The following is a 6,453-nucleotide window of genomic DNA, read 5'->3' on the forward strand; positions in this document are numbered from 1 at the left end:
TCAAAGTGTGTCGTGATGCCCCCTCGGTCTCTCACCTTCTTTTTGCGGATGACTCGCTAATCCTCATGCGAGCCGATGCCACCAATGCAACCAGCCTCCGAAGGGCGCTTGACGATTACTGCGCTGCTTCTGGCCAGATGGTGAGTGAGGTCAAATCCAGTATTTTTTCAGTCCATGCACTCCTGTTGATACAAGAGTGGAAGTGTGCACCTCACTTAATATAATGGCAGAAGCACTCACGGATAAATATTTGGGGTTGCCCCCAATTGTGGGAGTGGACAGATCAGATTGCTTTCAACATCTCATAGATAGAGTTTTAAGCAGAATTAGAGGGTGGAAGGAGAAACTACTATCTATTGGTGGGAGAGAGGTCTTACTAAAGGCTGTAGTACAAGCTATTCCCTCATACGCAATGTCAGTTTTCAAACTTCCAAAACAAGTGTGCAACAGTATAACCACCGCCATGTCGAAATATTGGTGGGGAGATGAGGATTTGAAAAAACATATGCATTGGTTTTCTTGGTGGAAGATGTGCGTCCCGAAAGAGAAGGGTGGTATGGGCTTCCGGGACTTGCATTGCTTTAATTTGGCTCTTTTGGCAAAACAGTGTTGGAGGCTTTTGTGTGAACCGGAATCATTATGTGCCAGAGCATTGAAAGCAAAGTATTTCCCCAATGGTGACCTTCTGAACTGTACGTTGAAGAAGGGTAGTTCATATACCTGGCAGAGTCTCTGGAGTGGAATTCAGTCCTTGAGAGAGGACACATTTGGAGAGTAGGAGATGGATCACATATTAATATCTGGGAGGACCCTTGGATTCCCAGCAGCCCGACCCGCAAAGTTTTTACACCAAGGGGAAATATAGTGATCACAAGAGTTTCTGAACTCATTGATTCGGAAAACAGAGTGTGGGATGAACAATTGCTAAACGATCTTTTTTGGCCATTTGATGTGCAGCGTATTATGAATATTCCTCTAGCTTTGGGAATGATGGAAGATTTTGTATCATGGCACTTCAATAGAAGTGGAATTTTCTCAGTAAGATCGGCTTACCATGAAGAGTGGGAGCACCAGCATGGACGAAAGTTGAGGACGACAAACTCATTACAAGCCTCAAGTACTAGTCCAGTCTCGCGTACCATTTGGAAATTGCGTGTGCCATCAAAAATCAAAATCCATGTTTGGAGGACTTTGCTTGGAGCTATTCCTTGCCGTGGTGTTTTAGCGAACAGACATATGACTACAAGTTCCCAGTGTCCCCTTTGTAGTTCGGACTGTGAAAGCATTAGGCATGCTATGTTTCTGTGCCCGAGGGTGCAGGAAATTTGGCATATTCTTGGACTACAGGAGCTGGTGAATGAAATCTGCACAATAGAGAGAGATGGAGGTTCGGCGCTGGCCGATCTCCTATTATCCAAAAGTACCATATGTCCACTAGTGGCCGATGTCCAGCGCAATGATCTAGTGGCCACAACAATCTGGTATGTATGGTGGGAACGACGCAAATACACACACGGTGAGAACATCTATGAGTCAGGAAGGTCGGCCCAAGCTATATCAACTTTAGCGCAGAACTTTTCACGAGCAAGGTTGAAGCAAACTAAAATTAAAAGACATGGCTGGTCCAAGCCACCTGAGGGCGTCATCAAACTTAATGTCGATGCAGCTTTTGATCGGGACACTGGTATAGGGGGTACGGGAGCAGTGTTGCGTGATGAGGCCGGTTTCTTTGTCGCTGCTTCCTGCAGTGATATACCCTTTGTGGAAGACGCAGCGACGGCAGAGGCTAGAGGACTACGAGATGACCTCCTACTAGCGAATGAAGTTGGTTGCAACAAAATCTATGTCGAAGCGGACTGTCTGGAGGTAATCGAGATCATGCTGAGTGGCGGGAATTCATTAGGACCAGCAGCGGCAATATATGAAGAATGCATTTTTCTTATCCAGCAGCGGCAATATAGTTTTTAGCCATTGCCCTCGGGAAGCCAATATGGCGGCGGATCTGCTAGCTAAGAACTCGGAGGTGTCTCGAACAATTGTTTGGAAATCGGAGCCCCCGGGTTTCTTAGTGGATGTTTTAACAAACGATGTATCTTTATTCTCACATGAAATATAAACCGCCATGATGGCATTTCCCTCAAAAAAAAAGTTTGTCCTAAGTAAAATTGTCTAAATTTGACCTTGCTTGTAGCAAATAATGTACCAATATATACAACACAAAAAGTTATATTAGATCAATAATGAAACTTATGTTTATATTCTCTCTGTTTTTTAGTCTTGTAAAAATATGTTGATACGTTCTTCTAGAAAAAACTTTAGAGAAGTTTGAGTTAGGACAAGAATCTCATGATATATTTTGATTTTATTATATGTTTCACATGAGGCAAAGGAAGATCAGGGAGGATGTATCATGTGATGATACATTCCAAAAAAATTACTTAAAAATAGGCGTCAATCACCTTAGCCATGTTGAATTGCACGCACCACGCTTCAGCCGTTTCCAGCTAAAAAATCCAGGACCTCAAATCTTACAGCCTCTCCACATGGTATATAGATCATGCTATGTATAGTCCAAGCCACCAGGTGATGGTAACCTGAAGTACATGAGAGATGTGTATATGAGACAAATCTTTTCTATTCTTTCATTTTCACAAAGAAGTAAAGAACATGTCTAGCATCCAGATCCAAGGAATAAAGGGAACAAAGGAAAAGTGGGAAAGATGATAAAGGGGGGGGGGGGGGAGAGAGAAGGGAATAGGACATGTACTAATTATCTTTTGCATGGTAAGGGTGCAGGGGTACGCGGTGCATTTGCAAATGCGCTAGACTGCCAGTAGTACTACATAAGACACGTTTCCACCATGACCTCTTAGCACGCATGCTTGCAAACGGATGCTCAAGGTAACAATATTCTGGGACTCCAGCAGTCCGAATTGACGTCTCCAGCAGTCCGATTGCTACCCTTGTGTAAGGTAATTTCCTTTACTCCTAAACTAAATCTAATCTTGGTAGTACAACAATCTCTATTTCTCTCTCTTTTTTTAGTTGGAAAGTGCAACAATCTAGTATGAGCTGATTTGCTCGTGATGTTCTTCTATTGGTGGTGGATTATTTAAATACTAGTGACTGCAGCATAACATCATTGGTACTCTCTCCGTTCCTAAACACAAGTCTTTTTAGAGGTTTCAATATAGACTACATACGGAGCAAAATGAGTGAATCTACACTCTAAAATACGTCTATATTCATCCATATGTAGCTTATATTAAAATTTCTGAAAAGACTTATATTTAAGAACGGAGGAAGTACTTGGTAGTACTGTACGTATTCTTTTTGCATGTGTGTTTCTCAGCAACTTTAACTTGTGTTGATGTTGGAATATGACATATGTGTGTTTATGTTAAGCAGACCATGGCCACCGGAAATTGCACGGCTAAAGCAGATGACTTCTCTAAGCACATAGATGGGCAGTTGCTGCGAGTGAACGCTCTGCTGGTGGCGAGCACCATCATGATAGGAGTTATGGTCGGGATGGGTGCCTATGGTCAGCGCTACCGCCACCATCCATTGACCGGCTTCCTCTTCCTTGGTGCCAACATCGTGTTCCTGCCCCTCCTCTCCTATGTTGTCTCTACCATCGGTAATGAAGACCCCGTCGCTCTTTATTCATCTGATCTAGACATCATAACAGGGCGGTGTGACCCACAGGACCACATCATCTCTGTCTTGATGTGGGCTAGTCTTGTTCAGATTGCTGCCGTCAACACCACTGCAGTAGTTGCTGGTGATGATGACAAGAAAGGCCGAAACATTGGCCCTCCTGCCACGGTACTGCTTATTCAAGCAATATGGACTTCCTACCTTACCATTGACTTCTTGGGAAAGGGTTATTATTCAATGCAAAAATGGTCCTTAAAAGCGGTGGCGCCTGAAGACGTATTGATCCTTCTTCCACCGTTTGCTCTTACTGTTGCCAAACTACTTATCAAATATTATGCTTGGTACAGTGCAAGAGGGTCATTAGCGTTTGGGCGCAATTCTCACCTCATTGTTGGATACATGGAGCAGCTAAAAGATGAAAGCCCACATGCTGAGCTGGCCCTTCCTCCACTCATAGTTACAGGAGAGGACACAACATTGGTACAGAAGGAGCCTCATGGTTATAGTCTCAAATGGTTATCCAACCAAGCTGACAGGACAAGGATAGACAACAACGGCTTAGTGACCATTGACAAAGTTTGGCGGTTGGAGGATGACATATTTCTGAAGTCTTCAATGAAGCAGTTGAAAGATTTATGTTTTTCATTTGCGTTGTTCAAGCTCCTAAGATGTCGATTTGCAAGCCATACAATTGCTGAGACTAGTTTCATCAAGGCCCATAACTTATTGCCACACGTGTTGCTCCAAGATGGTGATGATGAAAGAGCAATTGAGGTGATCGCAGATGAGCTTTGTTTCCTTCATGATTATTATTATTCATCTCTCCCAACCTCATACTCAAGGAGTTGGCTGCCCATTTTAAGCATATCTATTTCACTCCTAAGCATGGGTTGGAGCTTATTCTATATATTGGAGATAACTTTTGCGAATGTGGGCTATGCTTCATGGGATTCATGGGAATGGAATGACCACCGACAGATTCACTGTTACATGTATTGTGATACTTGGATCTGGTTAAAATATGGAAGTACTTACTTCGATGATGCACCGGTGTTTTTACTTGCGGCACTAGTTGTGCTTGCCGAGGTGCGGGACATTGCTTCTTACATCTGCTCTAACTGGACTAAAGTAGTCATGATCTGCCACTATGTTAGGCATGCTTCTTCTTGGCAACAATCACCTTGGAAGAAGAAGTTACTGGTCGTCTGTTGCGCTGCAAATGTAGGCTGCTAAAGCATTGGGAGGACAAAATGAACCAGTGCTCAGTATTTGCGCTCCACCCAAGCACAACTCCAGTGGCTCTTCTCCGGCGCTTAATCCCTCTTCTTTACAGGAAGAAGGTACCAAGAGCGGTGAAGACCGCTATCCTCAAGCCATTGAGAAGCCCCAGTTATCGCCCAAGCAATGGCGTGGCATCCCTATGCACAAGTCTACATCTACAGGCCGGCAACAACCCCCTCTCGGCGTCCAGTGGCGTGAAAGGTGTAGCCTCTACCATGCTCGTGGTCCACATTGCCACGAGCATCCTGGAAGAGAGATCGGAGCCGCACCAGCCCGAGTCTGCTCATGAGACGGTTGCCACACACTTGTCACACTACTGTGCCTACTTGGTGGCCTACGCCCCCGAGCTACTCCCCGACGACAACCAGTGGTGCAAGAGCTTGTACAAGGCCGTCCAGAAGGAAGCCAAACATGCAATCGTGGTCGCTTGCCGCGTCGGGGTGGCGTTGAATCCTGAAGGGCTGACACAGGCGCTGAGCGCAGGGTCTGAGGTGCAACATGACCTGCTCAAGAATGGTGTAGAGCTCGGGAGGAAGCTGCTCAAGAATGGTGCGGAGCTCGGGAAGAAGCTGGTGGAACTGGCAGAGGGTGAAGGAGAAGAGGTGGCCTGGGAGGTCCTCGCCAACTTCTGGTCCGAGATGATTCTTTATGCCGCTCCGTCAGACAACGTCGATGCTCACGCGGAGGCCGTTGCGCGGGGCGGCGAGCTGATAACGCTCATTTGGGCATTGCTCACCCACCTTGGGGTCGTCAGCCGGCCAGAGGCCGCTCCTGGCATGCCTAACGCTCCTAGTGATGTTTGACTTTGTGTTTGAATTCACTTATTTTTGAATTTTTGTGATTGATCTTGATTGGTGTGGTGTGCTGAGTGCTAGCTATTCTAAGAAACATTTTAATATGGATTTTTTATTTTATTTTTGGTTTTTGTTATTCATCCGAGCTCATTTGAGCTGGGAGCAAAAGAGGACCTTAGTGTAATATTTCACTTTTCCCGAGTGCAAGTTCAGAAGATATTTTGATCTTCATTACTATTAAATGCTCTGAAAAGGACACATAATTTCCTGCTCCTCAACATTTGTTGCATGGATTCATGCTTAACATTTGTGCAACTCTTCAATCTCTTTTTGTTTTTTGAGAAAACTTCAGATCTATTCATCTTCAATCATGGCATTACAACGAACACCAGACATAATAAAAATTACATCCAGATTCATAGACCACTTAGTGACGACTACAAGCACTGAAGCGAGCCGAAGACGCACCGCCGTCATCGCCCTTCCTCGCCGAAGTAGGGCACAACTTGTTTTAGTAGACAGTCGGAAAGTCGTTGTGCTAAGGCCCTGTAGGACCAGCGCACCAAAACAGCAACCGCCTTCAATGAAGAATAACATAGATCGAAAGGATCCAACCCGAAGACACATGAACATAGACGAACAACAGCCAGATCCGAGCAAATCTACTGAGGATAGATTCATCGGAGACACACCTCCACACACACCCACCAACGATATT

At 45.0% G+C, this 6,453-nt stretch overlaps 1 pseudogene; it reads left to right on the forward strand.

Annotated features, from left to right (window-relative positions):
• Positions 1 to 3,367: 3,367 nt before the first annotated feature.
• On the forward strand, positions 3,368 to 5,744 carry LOC123176312 (uncharacterized; annotated as a pseudogene).
• The last annotated feature ends 709 nt before the right edge of the window (positions 5,745 to 6,453 follow it).

The sequence above is a fragment of the Triticum aestivum genome, chromosome 1D, assembly GCF_018294505.1.
Source record: "Triticum aestivum cultivar Chinese Spring chromosome 1D, IWGSC CS RefSeq v2.1, whole genome shotgun sequence".
NCBI classification, from domain to species: domain Eukaryota; kingdom Viridiplantae; phylum Streptophyta; class Magnoliopsida; order Poales; family Poaceae; genus Triticum; species Triticum aestivum.